The 18,260-nt window shown below is 42.4% G+C and overlaps 1 protein-coding gene across 2 annotated transcripts in view; it reads left to right on the top strand.

Moving 5' to 3' along the window:
- The first annotated feature begins 9,596 nt into the window (after positions 1-9,596).
- The window catches only part of STAMBPL1 (STAM binding protein like 1), a 32,386-nt gene continuing 23,722 nt past the window's right edge, over positions 9,597-18,260 (top strand). The window contains exon 1 of one of the 2 annotated variants that reach the window (XM_090058493.1): positions 9,597-9,900. The gene's annotated coding sequence lies outside the window, so the exon portion shown is untranslated. Of the gene's footprint in view, positions 9,901-10,021; positions 10,855-18,260 lie in introns of those variants that run through there. The other variant, XM_090058494.1, reaches the window with a different exon arrangement.

The raw sequence follows: 18,260 nt of genomic DNA on the forward strand, positions 1-18,260 counted from the left end.
CAAGTGGATAGGCTCCAACAAGAGAAGGTGAGAATTGGGGGTGGGGCAGCCATGACAGGGGTATGACTAGGGGCAGGGGGGCCCTGCTCCCTCTCTACCCCCGGTTGCTGATGCCCTCCCTGGGACTCTGGTAAACTTGGTTGGGGGGTGGGGTCCCTTGAGCTCATGGGAGGGCTCGTAGTTGTGGCTGGGGTGCCAGGAGGGCCTGAGGGGAGTGGGCACTGGTGGTAGGGGCACTCCTCTTTCCAGTGGGACCCACAGATGCCCTCCCCGGCTGCCCCATGGGGCACTCATGATGTAAGGGCACGGGACCAGATGCGCTACAGGTCCCCCAGTGTATAGAAAATCCTCACCATGGCCCCCTGATAAGGAACTGCCAGGCACTCCTCACCCTCCTTGAAGAGGACTTAAGGGCCTTTTTACATAATTATTTGAAACTTTTAATTACTAGAGGAAACTGGAGTTTATGGCAGCTAGGTTGTCTTCAGAAGTCTTGTTGCAACCACCAGTCTGTGGACTCATATCTAGTCCTTTAGCAAACTATGTCATTGAGAAGTTGGATACCACCCCCTAGTGTGCAGTTTATGAACAAAAACAGGATATTTCTCACTTTAAAAAGAATTGGTGCACTTCTCAAGGACCATATATGTATTTGGAAGTATGTGTGGAAAGGTTGCATGATTCACTGAGCTGGTATGGCATATTATTAAAGGATTCAAGAGTCCTGATAAGCTATCAGTTTTCAGTTATAAGTGCTTAATTAATTGTCTGTATATTGATGGGTGAATTTTCAAATTGCTGAAGCCTGACTTCTCTTTTGAATATGCAATGTATACTCTCAAATTTAGTACTTCCACTTCATGTTGCCTGAATTATGCTCATAAGAAGGAAATTACAGGGACAGGTATTTTCCATTCTGGGTACAAAAAGGTATGTTCACAAAAAGAGGACAACTCTTTTAACTCTGTCCCCTTTGTTATTTAAAGATTTGGAAAAATTATATTGGTATTTCTAAAAAATAAATTTTTCACATGCATACACATCAGGACATTTTGCAAAAATTAATCATTTGGCTACTCTTCATCACACATCGCTGCCAAAATCATATTTGTTAATTTTGGATCCTATCCCATTCCCATTGAAGTCAATGGGAGAAGGCTTGAAAACCTAAATTATCATGCAGTTTCAGTATATTGTTATTAATAGAGCCCGTCAAATATAATGAAATCTTATAGTCAGTTTACTTTGTAATACTTACTGAATATACTTTTGACCTCATAATATTTGCTGTATTAATTGGCTTCCTATACAGCTAGTTCAATATCATTCATCAAATAATTTAGCTGGCAATATTGCTAGAAGAGATTGAAAACATTATTTGATTAATAATTTTGTGTCTTATCCAACCAGTTTAAATATAAAATTGCACTAATAGAGTGCCTTCCATCCAAATACTTATACTGTTGGATAGCTGTATACCTTGTATTTTAGCCAAACCTTTAGTATCTTGGTCTGAGTGACAGGGAAAAGTCTGCTATTTTCCTGACTCCTCTCACTGTCAGCAACACAAACCAGCATGGGCACCTGCTAGAATTGTAAAATATTGGGCTGTGATCTATGATAGTCAGAGATACTGTTTTGCTCATTCCTCTGCACTGTCCAATTAATGCATTCATCTCAGTAAAATACCAGGTTCCATGCAAAAATTCTTGAAGGCAAAATTAACATTGAATCAATGTTTAATGTTGAAAATAATAAGTTATAAAGAAAAATTAAATGAGGCCACACAGGCATAAAGACATGACAGAGGCTATAAATATACTTCTGTCGTTCAGAAGCACCAGTACCTTTTCATACATATATTCAGAACCATCACTAGGGTACAGCAAATCAGGGCAACTGCCCTGGGCCCCGTGCTTTGGGGGGGCCTCGCAGAGACAGGCGGAGCAGCTATGGCCCCTCCCGCAGGGCCCGCCTGGAGCTGGCAGCTTGGCCCCGCACCATGGAAGAAGCATGGAGACCCCCCCCTTTTCAAGGGTACCATGGCTTGATGCAGTGTTAAGGCTGATTTGCCTCAGACCCCACACCTGCCCTAGGGTCGGTCTGATTATGATATCCAGGAGGGCTGTGCGAAGCTTCGGTCGCTGATTTGATTCAGCAGAGATTTGGCCCAATTTGGCAGCAACACGGAAGTCCTTGACTTCAGGAAAGCTGACTTTGACAAGTTCAGGAGGCTTGTCAGTGAGGCCCTAAGGGACCACAGCCCCAGGGGGAGGGGAGTTCAAGAAGAGTGGTTGCTCCTCAAGGGAATGATCTTCAATGTGCAAGCTAATTCTATTCCATCTCGGAGGAAAGGCAGCAAAAGGGCACAGCAGCCCCCCTGGCTCTCCAGGGATCTAGCAGATCTCCTGAGGCTAAAAAGAAAGGCCTACAAAGGATGGAGGATGGGATTCACCTCCAAGGAGTAATATTCTGCACTGGTCCGTTCCTGCAGGGAGCAAACCAGGAAAGCCAAGGCTGCAACTGAACTCCAACTAGCTTCGAGTATCAAGGACAATAAAAGGTCCTTTTTCAGATATATGGGGAGCTGGAGGAGAAGTAAGGGTAACATTGGACCCCTGCTGAACCAGATGGGACAACTGACAACTGATGCCCAGGAAAAAGCCAACCTATTAAATGGGTACTTTGCGTCGGTCTTTCATCAGTCCCAAGGGACGCCCATACCCACCACGGGACAGGGAGGTCCGGGTGAGGGAGATCCCATGCCCTCCATTAATGCTGACCTCATGAAGAAACACCCTAAGAGGCTGGACACCTTCAAGTCAGCTGGCTCTGACAATTTACACCCCAGGGTACTTAAGGAGCTGGGAAGCATCATAGCCCAGCCTCTGGCATAGATCTTTGAAAACTCCTGGTGCTCTGGTGTAGTGCCCGAAGACTGGAAGAAGGCCAATGTGGTGCCAATCTTCAAGAAAGGGAGGAAAGTGGATCTGGCTAACTATAGGCCCATCAGCTGACTTCTATCCCGGGGAAGGTCTTACAAAAGTTTATTAAAGAGGCCATCCTTAATGGAATGGCCAATGCCAACATCCTAAGGGATAGCCAGCATGGGTTTGTTGCAGGCAGATCTTGCTTGACCAATCTCATTTCCTTCTATGACCAGGTGACCTATCACCTGGACAAGGGAGAAGAGAGTGATGTCATATATCTTGACTTCAAAAAAGCATTTGATCTGGTATCCCATGATCACCTCTTGGCGAAACTGGCCAATTGTGGCCTTGGGTCCACCACGATTCGCTGGCTGGGAAATTGGCTCCGTGGTCGGACCCAGAGGGTGGTAATTGACGGAAGTCAATCGTCATGGTGCCCTCTGACCAGTGGGGTCCCACAAGACTCTGTCCTTGGACCCGTATTGTTCAACATCTTCATTAACGATGTGGACACTGGAGTCAGAAACGGCCTGGCCAAGTTTGCCGATGACACCAAACTTTGGGGCAAAGCATCCACACCAGAAGACAGGTATGCGATCCAGGCTGACCTGGACAGGCTCAGCATATGGGCGGATGAGAACCTGATGGTGTTTAACACTGGAAAATGCAAGGTTCTCCACCTTGGGAGGAAAAATCTGCAGCATCCTTATAGGCTCAGCAGTGCTACACTGGCTAGCACTATGGAAGAGACTTGAGGGTCATCACTGACCACAAGATGAATATGAGCCTGCAATGCGATGCTGCAGCTAGTAAAGCAACCAAAACTGCTGGCTTGAATCCATAGATGCTTTTCAAGTAAATCCTAGGACATCATTCTCCCCTTGTACTCAGTCTTGGTGAGGCTGCAGCTGGAGTACTTCGTCCAGTTTTGGGCCCCACAATTCAAAAAGGATGTGGAGAAGCTTGAGAGAGTCCAGAGAAGAGCCACACGCATGATCAGAGGTCAGGAAAACAGACCTTACGACGACAGGCTGAGAGCCATAGGGCTCTTTAGCCTGGAAAAGTGTAGGCTCAGGGGTGATCTGATGGCCACCTATAAGTTTATCAGGGGTGACCACCAGGATCTGGGGGAACGTTTGTTCACCAGAGCGCCCCAAGGGATGACAAGGTCGAACAGTCATAAACTACTACAAGACCGTTTTAGGCTGGACATAAGGAAAAATTTCTTTACTGTCCGAGCCCCCAAGGTCTGGAACAGCCTGCCAGCGGAGGTGGTTCAAGCACCTACGTTGAACACCTTCAAGAGTAAATTGGATGCTTATCTTGCTGGAATCCTATGACCCCAGCTGACTTCCTGCCCTTTGGGCAAGGGGCTGGACTCGATGATCTTCCGAGGTCCCTTCCAGTCCTAATGTCTATGAAATCTATGAAATCTATGTGCTGTAATGTACGTCATGAGCTTAATCCTGCATGTGTGTAAAAACATATGTTTATATTTAGCTGCTCTTCATCTCCTTTTGTATCTGCACTCTGTTTTGACCCACATTGCATATGTGTGAATGATCCCAATGTAATTTACTGTGAGTAAAGTTGCTCAGGTAAATGTTTAAAAAATTGGACCCTTACATTTTAATTAACTATGTAGTAATGACTGATAAATAATGTAGCTCCATTTAAACATTTACAAGAGTATATTTATTTATTTATTAAATATACACGTCCACCCTGTTCAGAGAATGCTCTGGGAGGTGTACGATGAAACCTACAATATATGAAATAAAAAGAGACACTCCAGCAACTCCCCATAAGGATGTCTGTCCCATCCCCCAAAATGTTGGTGATACTTTTTTAAGATCACTTCTAAAAATGTATCCACGCTTAAGAGTAGGCTGGCATTAATCTTTTTTTATAGACTGTCCAGAATCCCTCCTATAATAATGGTCAACTTTAGATGCATCTCTTAATCTACTATTAGCATAGAAGACAGTGAATTTTCCAGACAATATATGGCAATTATCATGCAACATGATCCTAAAAATGAAGCTTTAATTGGTTCCTGTTTGGGCACTCAAAAACTAGAGTGTACAGAATCAGCACTCCTATTTGACACTGGTTTGCCTACTGGATTTTTTTGTCTATGAATTCCATAATTATGTGATAAAATTACTTCTTTCCATCATTTTTCAGGCTATGAAAATCTGATGTAACGTCAGTAAAGATAAAAGAGAGCTTGATTATATTAACATGCACAGGTAGTTACATAATATGCACCTCTATAAACTATGCTCAGTGCTGTTTGGCAAAGCTGCTCTTATTTGGACTGCGTGATCTGTTTGCCTTTTCTATTACTCCTTCTAGCTGGTCCTTCTCTGATCAACTGCAAAAAGTTGAATAAACAAGTTGTGAAAAATAGTCTCCAAATTTATGGTTTCGCTTAACAGTTCTATACTTGCTGTTCCACAATGATGTCTGTTGGCATGATTTCTCTTCCCAGTGTTGATGCTATACGGGAGTTAATGATCATAGTACCACCACTACATTAATCTGGCTGTGACAAAAAGGGATGCTCCTTAGAGTGGCATTTTTATTGACCTTTACAATCCTGAAAAACTAACTTTGTCTTTATGCTACAGCCCACACTGAGGCAAGTATAAAGGGGCATCACAACTGTAGGATCTCCTGAAAGTATCACACTTACTCCTGTTACATTAGGTATTCCCCTCACTTATCAGTAGGGTAAGTAGAATACTGCATTATGCCACCATACTGCTTTCAGTACTCAAACTAGCATTATGTAGTACAGACAGTTCTATAATCTAGTCAACTGCTGCACACAAGGTGCAACGCCCACCAGGGCAGCTTGAACAGAGGAGCATGGCAATGTCCTTTCTCTCATTCACCTGAAGAAGTTCTTATATTCTCAGATACAAATAAAAAACGTGAAATAAAAATGGCACAAAAATGAAAGGAAGTCCGTGTGGAAGGATCCTTACATCCTCTATTTAAAGCACAATGTGGCCAACTCCAGAAAGGTGTGCTGTTTTTCTTAAAGCTTCAGCTCCTGAGGTCATGTGATATTTTGGACTCTCAGCTTTCACTTTTATAGTTTTTCTAAGCCTTCTTATTTCAGAGAAATGCTTGAAAGTATTACCCTTGGAAGTTCAAAATCCAGAAATAATTCAAACAAATACTCATGCATTTTAAATATAATTTTTAAAGATAATCTTATTTATTGGGAGGTCCTGATGCATGCTTTTGAATGCTTGAAGCTGACAATATGGCAATTACAGCATCAGGGTGAATCTTGTTCAAAATACTTTTTAAAATGTGATCTAAGAATAAGCATTCTCCTGGTGCCCTTACTCACCTAACAAGTCCCACTGAAATCAATGAAATTATTCACATGAGTAAGGGTTGCTTGATTGGTCCCTTCTGAGAATACATTATAGGCAGAATGGAACTATAAAAGGAAATGAGAGAAGAATGGTAACAACAAAGAAGCTTCCCAGCTAGAAAAACACTGAACAGTTAATCTGCTCAACAGGACTAACATTGGGGTTAGTCAATTTTCTTCTATCTGCCGTGGTATTTTTATGGATACGAGAGGAATTTTTACCTTACAAAATCTTACCACAAAACCATACTACTGTTAGGAAAGCTTACAATATCAAAAGTAAAAATACAAATAATCAAAACAATAAATCACTTAAAAATATTGCAGGCAGTTTGATAGTTATCACTTTGTAATGTAACATACTGTTCTCCACTGTTATATCTTAACAAAATATCAACTGCCTTAGTTCCAATGCTTCATATGAAATATGTCACAATTTATTTTAATTTTTTATTCATTGCCGGTTATTTATTCTCTTATAAGTTGTTCAGTTAAAACAGACTACAAGCAACTTTTCTTTGCTATGAACATCACCTAGTTTTATAGTTACCATTAATTACAGTAATTTATATGCAATGCTAAACTCCCACAAAAGTAATCATTGACATTTTTCCCAGCATATGAGAGAAATATGTTTCATCAGAGTCCTACTGAATAAATAACACAATATTTCTTGATATGTGTATTAATGTTAACATATTAATATACCAGTTTATTACTTTTAGAATAAACATATATTAGAATATAGCTAATTGGTAACTGAGTCAAACTAATACCCATGTCCTTCCTCTGCAATATTTAAGATTACAGAATCTTTTAAAAATAAATTACAATATTTTTGTCCTGTATTCACAAGAGGATAGATCGCTAAAAGGGAAAGAAATATCTGTCCTGCTTAAAAAGGAATGATAGGGCAGAACTACCAGCTTTCTAAAATGTAAGGCATGTCAGCAAGTATGGAGGTACACTGTGATACTATGTTATTTCTCACCCCATTTCCCAAACAAACCTATAAGAAAATCCCTGTGGATTTAATATGAAATTACATCCTTTCTAGTATTTGTAAACCAGCCTGTAGAATGTAGGAGCACGCCACAACTAGATCCTATCTTAGACACTTTTCCATCTCCCCCATCATCACCATGTCTGAGCAACTCATATTGTTTAAGGGTTTTTGCTTGTAGCCATGTTAGTCTAAGGACATAGGCAGTCAAGGTTCTTTGAATAGATGTGATATCTTTTATTAGACCAACTGAATTTTATTTAATGCATTTGCTATCATAACACCCTCATCTTATCCATATTTTACAGTTGATAACTAGGGCAGAGATTAGAGTTCATCTTCTCAAAGGTATAAGGATCCAGGCATAAGCTTGCTCAAGTCATATAGGGAGTGTGCAATGGAACAGGGAACTAATTCTCATTTTTCTGGATCTTGTGCTAGTGTATGAATCAGCTTCCCATTTTGACCTGAAGGAGCAGTCTTTTGAAAAGATGGAGAATGGATTTTATATTTTGTTCGTTTTCTCTCCCATCCTTCATCAGGTTTCTGTTTAGGTCCCAATCCTGCAACTGAAGCCAGTGGTATATGTCACAGATGTGCACAGAAGTAGAGTCATCTAGGAGGACTGGGGTCACATAAGGCCTGCAAAGGGCTTTGCATTAATTTTATTTGTTTGAAAATTCTTGCAGACTTACATATGTGCTTCTCTATATGCACCAAGTAGTCTCACTTACTTCAACAAGAACTACTCATGTACAGAGATTTTCAAGCAGGAACATAAACCTTAGCAGAATCAGGGCCTTAGATAATAATCTCTCCTGTCTGCTGACCAGGTCTGTACGTAAAACATGGACCACACATTGTACTAAAGTAATATGAGTACTTGGATGACCTGATCAGCTGAACTGTTAGCATTGCAACCCTGTGCCCAGTGTGTAAACCAGAAGACAGCCAAGAGAATATCAAATGGGCCAGAGGGTTGTATGTCATGTACATTTTATCATCTAGTCAGTCTACCCATCTAATCTAGGTACTTACAAATCTGTACCAAAGAGGGAGAATAAATTCCTTTCCTTCCTCGGTCTTCTTTAGCTAATCTTCTTGCTTGTCAGATTAATATACTGGCAAGTTTGTTTTCTGTAACCCTTCATCTCTGGGTTGTTTTTTCTTCTGACACTTTCTTCAACAGATTATTTCTTTAGCTCTTTTTTTCCCCTTTTTTTTAAAATAATATTTATATTTCAAGGTGGAGGAGGTAGAATACAGAGGCCTATAAATATGTAAGTCGGGAACGTTTCAGATGGTGTACTCAGTTTCAGGCTTCAGGACTAATTTATCTGGAGTATGCACTTATCCAAACTTAACATAAATTAAGTACACAACTTTATCCGTTCAGTGGTATTAGCAGCCCAGCCTCGATTAGCTCGTCATTTTCAAAACTTTAAATGGCAGCCTTGACACCGCTGCTTTGCCTCCAGCATTTTTAGGCAATTAATCAGAGTACAACTGCATGGGGGACAAGAGGGCTGAAAGCTACTACACACTTCAGTCGTCTGTGTACTTAACCAATATACAGGTACCAGATGTTTGTTACTGCGTAAGCAGCAGGCAAAACCCTCCCAAACTGGTACTGGAGTTAAGCAAATTATGCACTTATCCAATATGCACCCAAGGGGAATGAACTGTATTTAGTTCAGTGGTACTCCACCTTTTTTAGACTTGCAGCACCTCTCAGAAAATACCAGTTCTTCATTATCAATCTTTTTTTTTTTTTAGTAGAGGAAAGTAATAATACAAGTCTTTGCTGCGGTGACCTCAGAAAGACCCTGGCAGATCAGAAGAGGGAACGTTACAGATTCCATCCTGTTGGCGCCCTGCACCCTGGAAAGCATCTCAAAAGGCATTTGGCTGAAAATCACTGGTTTGGACAAACGCTTGCCTTACTGAATTAGCACAGGAGGACTGGGCAGGCACACAAATACAGGGCCTCTTGCAGCAAGCCCTGCCTGCCCCCCACGGACCAGAGCTTTCCACCTTGTCCTGAAAACATTGCCGAGTGTGAAAAACTTTGCACAGGGGCTGCTGGTGCTTGCAACCGCTCTCACGTGTGTTACACGGGGGGAGCGTGTGTGGATTCAGAGCCACAGCGCAGCGATCCTCAGCCAGGCGCCTCGGCCTGGGCCAGGTGGCGGCGAGGTGTCAGGCGGGGCCCGGCGGCAGCCGCTCTGCTCCGGCTTCGCCGCGCACCAGTGCCCCGGGGTGGTGCAGGGCAGCGCCGCCATCCTGCCCGCCCGCCACGAGGGGCGGGAAGCGCCGCGCCGGGGCCTGCGGGCAGGTGCCGGAGCGCGGGAGGCGGCCCCGGCTCCACCCGGCCGGGCGGGCCCAGCGCACTGCGGGCGGAGCCGGCGGGAGGCAACGAGGGCGCGGCGGCGCTCAGCTCAACCCGGCCCGGCCCTGTGCAGTGGGGAGCGGTCGCGCCTCCCTCCCTCGCCCGGCGCTGAGCCGGCTGCTGCAGCGCCAGCGCCAGCGCCGCCCCGGGCGCGCGCTTTCTGCGAGGGGAGCGGCGCCCGCAGGTACCGCGTTTGCGGGCGGGAGGCGGCGGGACCTGGGCTGAGGCAGCGAGAAGCTGCTGGTGGCGCCCGGGGCCGGGCCGGGCTCGGCTCTGCCGCGCTGGGGGGAGCGGGGGCGGGAGGGTAGAGAGGCTTTCCCGAGGTGCACGCGGCGCCGCCCGGCCCCGGCCCCGGCCCTGCTGTGACGCGCGCCATGAGCTGACGGCGCCCCCGGCCCTGGCAGGTGGATGGCGCCGGAGGCTCGGAGCAACGAAGTAGGGACGGGGTCATCCCTCTCCACCCCATTCTGTACAACGGTACTCTGAACTCTGCTTAAGCCTAGCATCGTTATAAAAACAACCGTGGAGCTATAAAAGTGAAGCCCCCCCGCGCCAAAGCCAGCGCTTGACAGTGCCACACAGCCGGTTTCTTTCTCTCCAGCGCTCATCTGAACGTGTGGCAGGGCCCTGTGTTAGGGAGGCAAGAAACTGGCCTGGCCCAGAAGAGGTGAGGGTGGGTGATGCCCCTGTCGTGGCTGCAGGAGTTCATCCTGCTCTCTTGGGTTGGCCCCTGAGAAAGTTGTTGTCCACTGGGCTGAGCTTTGTCCTTACGTCGGAGGAGCAGCCTTGGTGTTCACCAGGCTCCTTAGATGCCCAGGCCAGTGAGGACTTTGAAGACAAAGATGAAGACCTTGAACATGATTCAGTTGTCTGTGGGGAAAGCAGCAGAGAGAACAAAAGGCAGATCTGATGCATAGTTAGGGTTAGGTAGTTAGGGTTGCTGAGGTGATGCGCTGCATTTTTCTGTACCTGTTGGGAGTTTCCTACATGCTGAAGGCTGTCCGCCAGCATCTTGCACTACAGAGGTTTCACTGAGGGGTAATGAATCCATGAGTAGCTAAGACCAGTTTATTGTCTGCCAGATGGAAATGGCATCTCCAAGCCAACCGAAGATGTTAGAAAGAATTGCTCACAAGTGGTATGTAATTGCATATGCACAGCTTGATGCAAATGTTTATGCAGTTTTATGTCTAATATTTAGAAGAGGTATAAACATGATTTTTATTTTAGAGTACTGCGATAATAAAAAATAGAAGTCGGGTGAAATATAACTTTGCTCAGGAGAAATGTGTAAACTGATTTCATAAGTCAGTGAGTTTGCATCCATCCTAGTTGGGTAGGATCAGGTCTTCAGTCATTTTATGGAAGCTAATAATTGTCTTGAGACAGTTGATAGCCCAAGGTGAAAGGTGTTTTGAAATACTGGGAAGTTGAAGAAGTGGCAAGGTACATTCTGAATTTAAAAAACCCAATAAATGGCTGCCATTTTTTAAAGCATGACTATTCCCTGGTTTCTATGTACTTGTCTAGCACTAGGCAATTGCCTATTTCTGTATCAGATACTATGTTGACCTTGTAACCAAGTTAATGTGCTCATTTATAATAAAAGTATTTATCTCTCTTTTCAAGAAATAGATAAATATCTAGATTTTAGTGGCAGAACTTTTTTTTTCTAATCACAGTTTCCATTATAAGTGAAACTATCATTTCATTTTACCTAAACAGATGTGCTTTGGCACAATAGGTTCTCAGTCGCTGTACCTAATTTCCCAGTTACAAATGTGTGAAACAGATGCAATTTTTATAGTAGGTAGTCCTAAATAATACTTTTATCAATAGGGTAATTGTGCCTTGATTTAAAATATTTTGCTTGGACAATCTGAAATAATCTTGTCAATAATTTTAATGTCTTATTGAATAATAGCAACATGTTTACAAATACATTGGATTTTGATCCTCTGACCAAATCTCTTAGCTTTGTAGTCAACTTGTATACAACTCTGCTGTAATTAGACTAGGAAAATGCAGTTCTGAATATGTAGTTATGGGTTTTCAGTTGAAAATGCATTTTTTCCTTTACTTGGACACTTAGCTTTCTTAAGTATCTTCACACTAATATTACAGTCAGAAAACAGTAAAGCCTTTCAACATTATATTCCTTTGCCACTGTGGAAAAAATAATTTTCTGATAAACAGTGGGTTGACACAGTTTTCAGTTGGTATAATAAAGCATGCCTCTGCATTTGGTTTAAATGAAAATTTCCACTTTGATTAGCAAGGTAGGAGGTTACAGAACATGCTGGACCAGTGGGAGGTTGTGAATAGTGATTATTTGCATGACTTCCACAGTGACGTTGCTAAAAGCCCCAAGATACCAGACCCCATGGGAACAGTCCAGTTTCCTTTAAAGTAAATATAATGAGCAGGGATCCTAGTTTTCCACAGAGAAAAGGGGGGAAATCTCAGGACAAAAACCTGTGTTTTTCTGTGGGTAACATGAAATTCATAGGGACTTACTGAAACTGTGGTGGAAATATGAAGCATGCAGGGCAGCAGCACCTTTATTCTTGCTCTTCTTGCTGTGCCCCGCTTCCTCCACTGATTGGCAGCAGGCCCCAATGGCCCCATGCCTTGCTGCTCATCCATGAGAGACAAAACTGGGGCAGAAACATGGTTTTTGCCTCTTGCACATCAGAGGCAGGGCATGGGGCCCCACAGCCAATCAGCAGCGGGAGTGAGAGGGGTGCGATGGTGCAGAAAGGCAAATTTTTCTGTGTTTTTGCTCAGGAAATGGATTTCAAGCATCCCTGATGAGTCAGTAATCTTTCTGTATTTTAATGGCAAATAGATTGGGTTCTAGAACTGCTAAGGTGTCTCGTGAAGCTAATGAAAATTTTAAAAAATATATTAAAGCCTCATTCATATGCTGGAGAATTAAGAAGACACTTCCTATAAACTGTAGCTCACCACCTGTAAATCTCTAGGCGTAGATGGTGAGGTGGAAGGAAGATCACTCCATCCCAAGCTGTGCTTATTTTTCTTTGTTACTGGGCGAAGAGAATGAAGATAGGGAAGATGTGTTGTATATGACTGCAGCATGGTACAGGGTAACAATTTGCCCTTCTGAGCAGCTAAATTATTATTTTTTTGTTTCTCTGTTTGTAAATTATCGCTTCTGTTGTAGTTCTGATTATCTGTAAAGAGGAAAAAAGTAGTAGGAATATGGCTTATTCAGAATACCTTTAAAGTGGAATAAATGGTTAAATGTTATGTGTTGTGATTAAAATATTTCTTTTACACAAAATATTTGGCTATTAATCTGGAGATATAATGCAATTCTATGTTGTTCGGTCCAAAAGATGTAGTTTGTAGTTTCAAAAGAGATTCTTTGCCTACCTGTGTGTAAAGGAGCTGGCCAATAAGAGTTTTGCATGACTTCAAGCATGTAAGTACTGGTTTCCCTCGCTTTATGCTGTACATGTATTCCTGAAAAACGGCACACCACTTGAATTTGCATGAAGGCAACCCACTTTATCACGTAACAAATAGGGATACATTTCAAGACCTCGACAATACTGACCCCCAAACCCGTTTGTACCACTTTTAAAAGACAGATTTGGTACTCACCAACAGCACACGGTACACACAAGCACAGGGTGGTGATGAATACCATAAGGGGGATGACAATTACAGAAACACGTGTCGCACACAACAACTAAGGAGCACAGATCCACACAGGAGACTATATTTTGGTGGGCATCACTCCCACAATGCACCGCACAAAGCAGCTGACTGCAGGCTTGCACCACACTGATCACATAAGGTGAATTTACCTCGTGTATAACAGATTTTTGGTATAAAAAGGGTCATTGCGTAAAAGCAAATTTGCACATACAGTACCTGCATAAAGTGAGGGAAACCTGTAGTTCAGGGGCTTGCCAGCAACTGAAGGGACTATTTGTGTACGTAAAATTGAGCATGTATGAGTTTGCAGCATTAAGGTCACTTAACAGTGTTTCCCAACTCTTTTTGCCTCACAGCACGCTTACCTAAATAAAGATGTACCACAGCACAGTGGACGCATAGTGGCGGGGAGTGGCATGTGGCCAGCTAGACACTGATTCGGGGAGTGGTGTGCAGCAAGCCTGATGGCATTTTGGGTTGGAGCCATGGCCCCTGTCTGTTTGTGTCCACAGTAGCAGTAGGCCGGGGATGCGTCTCCAGCCCAAAATGCAGCACATCGGTTAGGAAACACTGACTTAGGAAGCGTTTCACAGTATAAAGGAACATGTTTTTAAGTATCAGGATTTTGGAGGGTTGATTATTTTTTTAATAGGAAAATTGTGCTAAAGCCTTAATTTTTTGTCTGCATTCCGACTCATGTAGGGTAAATGTAGTAGGTTGTATCTTGCAGCATCAGATCCTTGTTTGGAGCCTATCCTGGGACTGGCCAAAGCATATGCCATTTATATCATTAGTTCCATATGAAATCCAGGGTATGCAATGTCTTGGTGTTAAATGTATACCTTGCTTATTAGGTAGTAGCTGTCCTGCACTAATTCATAGCACCACACCCTTTGGATTATCAGCATTTTTGTGTACATTGCATTCACCCACCTTTGTCCTCATTTTATGCTGAAATTCACTGAACAAGTTCTGAAGTGACCTTATTTTCTCCAGACTATAGACTCCAAGGCCAGAGTGACTGCCTCGTGGGAGAAATTATTATTGTCATTAGTTGCTAAACTGATATTTCTAAAATAAAAGTTAACAGTGTTCTTCCTTCTCCCTCCTTATGTTCATAAGCCTGTAATGGGTATGACAAGTTAGGAGATTCTTGCCCAGTAGAAGAATGAATATGGAAATATTGCAATTGCTCAGTCACCCTTTTATTAAGTGCAAACTACATCCAGTCACCTGAAGGGGTTAAAAATAAAGTATAAAATAGTATGGGGCAAATGATCCCATCTCCTAAGAGGAACAGTAGTCATCCTCAGAGGAGACTTGTAGTGGTCTCCCTAAAGAAGGAAGAAACCAGTCTTGAAACCGTCTGGCAAGTAATTGGCAAGTAATATGTTTGCCAACCCTGTCTATCCCAGAGGATCTACAAAATGCAGCTGTTTTCCCCCGTTTTTCCTGTAACAACACAGCTCCCTCTCACAGAGTATAAAAAATATTGTGAGTGCAATCTAGACTACTTCACCTATTTGGAAGGGTGTCCTGGTGCATGGTATTCACAGGTGATGTAGTCTAGATCACAGGGAGCAGAGAACAGATAGATAGAGAGTGACTTGGACATATGAAGACACATCCTGGAGGCACATCTGGAATGGTATGATCTGTGCATCAGCAGGAAAAACAGACTACATGTCACACTCACTTTCAAGTGATGGTGAGGGAAACATACCTGTGGCATTAGATTACCAGCGTGTACCATCTGTGCAAAAATCTGGAGTTCACTGTGCAAGAAGGACAGATGAGGAAATGAAGATCAGAATAAATAAGGCACATTCAAGATGGAAGGCAGCAAGTAGAATGGTTTGCATAGGAAAATGTCAGTTCACTTTAGGGGAAAATTCTACAAGACGGTGATAAGGTTGGTGCTGATGTATGGTTGAGCAATGAAGAAACAGTAGGTGTGGAGGGTGACAAGGTAGATTTGTGGAGTCAACCAAATCCTGTAAGGAAGGAGAAGGTGTGGTAACAGACAAAAGAGATATCAATAGGCCAACAGGTGAGTGAAATCAGGTGGATGTTTTGGGCATCTAACAAGAAGGCCTGAAGAATGTGTTACTCTAAGAGTCAAGGGCAGGATAAAGAGGGGATGACTCAAGAGGATGCCCCCAACCCTGCTTTGCAGGTGGCACACTTGAAGGAAGAGGAAGAAACAGAAATTAAATCTCATTAGTGCTAGTGGTACTATTTCAGACATTTCAGTTGGGTAGTTGTAAGCTTTGAGGCCTGCTTGTTTCTGAAGGGAAAGTAAGGACTCTATTCCCCTGGCCAGTTCCTAGGAATTAATGGCCTTGCCTGACTCTTATGCTTCTTTTCCTCCCTAAATTTTCTGCTTAAAAAGAAATGAAAAAATAGGTGAGGTTTAGTTCTGGTTTACACTAGATCTACATAGAGTACTAGTGCGTTCTAAATTCACTTTACAATGGCTGAGAAAGGGTTTTTTTTACCTAGGTGGTGGCAGTTTTTTCCAAAGTATTAAGCCAGTTCCCATAGCAGCTATGCTGAATTGTAAACATATATCCAGAATTTTTCCATTTTAGCTGTTTGTCTGTGTTGAATTCAGTGGCTTAGTCTAGTGATCTTTCAGTTGAATGTGTAGGTACCACAATGCAGGGAAAAACTGAAACAAAATGGGCCTATGGCAAAAATGCTGAAATAGAACTGGAACGAGGAGTGGAATAAATCAGGGGATATAACTATAACTTTGCTATGTTGTTGTTAATGCTCAGTATAAACAATTAATTTTAAGGCGCACACATTTTATTTTGTGCGGATACAGGTGAGAAATAAGGAGAGGCATATACATCTAATGATGATGATCTATTATTTTTACCAGCAACACAAACTCGAGCTAGATAAAATCATGTTGTTAACTCCAGAGTGCTCGTAGCTTGATTTCTGTTAGCTGCAATATTGAAGCTGTTACCAAAGTCCTGCAATGTACTGTAACAAACTCTTCTCATTTTATTGTACAAGTATACTTAAAGCAGCAACATAAGTAAGTAAACAGTATATTTTCACAAAACATTTCTACTTGGAACAAAAACTAGTAAATTAAATGAGTGTACACTAAAAATGCCACATACTGAATTTATTAATTGTAATAGCACTCTTTTTCTGAAAAATTGCAAAATAATTATGCTCTCTTTTGTTTTTAGAATTCTGTATTCCCATTTTCTTACTGTAGAATTACATTACAGTATGTGACTGTAAGGCAAAGCATAGAGGAGTTTGAAGGCTCAGATTTACTGTGCACCCTAGGAATGGACAACAAGTCATGCCTACTCTGTCAAAAGGCTTTGTAGAGAGCCCAGCAGAGAAGCACAGCATCAGCAGTCTGTGCACACTATACGCAAAAGGGTGTAATGTATTTGGCAGGGCGGGGAGTGGGCGCTCACTAGCATAGTCCTTGTTGATGCAGGCAGAACCATAAGATTCCCTAAGTGCAGGATTTCCTTCTTGTACATAAGGGTGGGAAGCTCTAATCACACAGCATTAATGCCTGGCTTTGCAGAGACCCCTCTCTTTACATCTGCACAGGAGAGATGGTGAAATATAGACAAATAGGAGTGGAGACTGGGGTAGTGTCTTTTGACCCCCTTCTGGCTTGTGGAGATTTAGTGAAAAAAAAATTTAGCTTTGACCAGTCTTCTGTTTTTTGTACAGCTCCTCCAGTGGAGAGACTCTGCTACTGCAGTTCAAGTGATGTTCTGTTGCATTGGATGTTGAGCAAGTGCAGAGGCACAGATTGTCTCCTGAGGGTGGGCCAGGATTGTGGACAGATGCTCAGCACTTTCTACAGCTCCTTCATCTGGAAGGTGTGGGGTCCTGTGGAAGAGGTTCTGATAGAGACTCTCTACCCACTTCCTCTCCTCTGCAGAATTTTCTGTAAGGAGGGATGATCTGGACCTAGTGCTCTGTGCTTTATTCTTCTGAAAGAAGCTATTGTGTTTGGCGAATTTTTGTTCTGATGGCAAAGAGTTAGCCTGACAGCCATGTTGATTTATAGACAGATGTCTTTTGTTCAGAGAGAGCTTATGGAAGGCAGAGTTACTGTTTTGATTAACTTAAAGTGACCCATAACAGAGAGACAGTTTCTTTATTATGAATTAACTTTCTGCAAGCCTGAGTGAATACATGCTAACTCCTATTGAAATATAGTGGGAGATGGACACCTAACTTTTTCAGCTCTTGAGCATCTAGCCTATATATTTTGTACAATATGCAAAATTATTAATATTCCTTCTGTTTTATATTTAGTGAATTGGAAAGGTGGAGGACCATCTGATGCCAATGATTTAAAAAACCTCGGTTAAATCCATATAAGTTCTGTGTAAGCTTAGCGGGATAACTTTACATCTGAGATTTGGAAGAGTATTTTTTTTTGCTTTCTGACTAATTATTTGAATTCTTCTTGTTGTTTGAGAGAGATTTTTGCATGATTATTGTACCACTTTCTAATGGCTGAAAGGCTTACTAGCCCATTCAGCCTTTCTTATTAAATTAAATCCTTTTGTCAGGGAATAAATCACAGAACAGTAATTCCTAACATTATTTTAAGATATGGAAGCATTCTATACTGTAATTTTTAATATCTAGATACCAAAATATATCTGTTCTGGATTTTTCCATATACCACATACACTACTTCTTTGAATTTATTAGCAAAAATCCAGTTGGTTTAAAAGAAAACAGCATTTGGAGTCTGTGACTCACCAAAGTATCATACAGATATTTACAGGCAAGGGAGAGAAATTTCCAGAAGTGCGTAATCACAGTGATTATTTTTTGAGACTTACATTACATAGG

Source organism: Crocodylus siamensis, chromosome 7 (genome assembly GCF_052110815.1).
Source record: "Crocodylus siamensis isolate JL-2025a chromosome 7, ASM5211081v1, whole genome shotgun sequence".
Classification (NCBI taxonomy): domain Eukaryota; kingdom Metazoa; phylum Chordata; order Crocodylia; family Crocodylidae; genus Crocodylus; species Crocodylus siamensis.